The sequence below is a fragment of the Bison bison genome, unplaced genomic scaffold (genome assembly GCF_000754665.1).
Source record: "Bison bison bison isolate TAMUID 2011002044 unplaced genomic scaffold, Bison_UMD1.0 scf7180017864533, whole genome shotgun sequence".
NCBI classification, from domain to species: domain Eukaryota; kingdom Metazoa; phylum Chordata; class Mammalia; order Artiodactyla; family Bovidae; genus Bison; species Bison bison.
Window position 1 is genome coordinate 994,702 of NW_011495082.1, and position 331 is coordinate 995,032.

A 331-nucleotide genomic window follows, 5' to 3' on the forward strand; every position below is an offset into this window, starting at 1 on the left:
TGAGGTTCTTGACCAGGAAAAGTTCTAGTAAACTCATTAATGTTCATCTGTCTTGAGGGTGGTATATGTTAGTATATACATGAAGGAATCATGTGTGCTGCAAGATTAGTAGAGTCCCTGAATAAGAAGGAAATGGCAAACCACTCCAGTATTCTTGCCTGGAAAATCCCATTGACAGAAGAGCCTGGTGGGCTATGTTCCTCAGAATCTCAAGAGTCAGACCTGACTTAGCAACTAAAGCACCACTGAGTGAGAAAATTAGTATTGTAATTAGAATTTTCATCAAAAACAACACTATAAGAGGCTCTGTGGGTTGGTTGGAATAAATTCC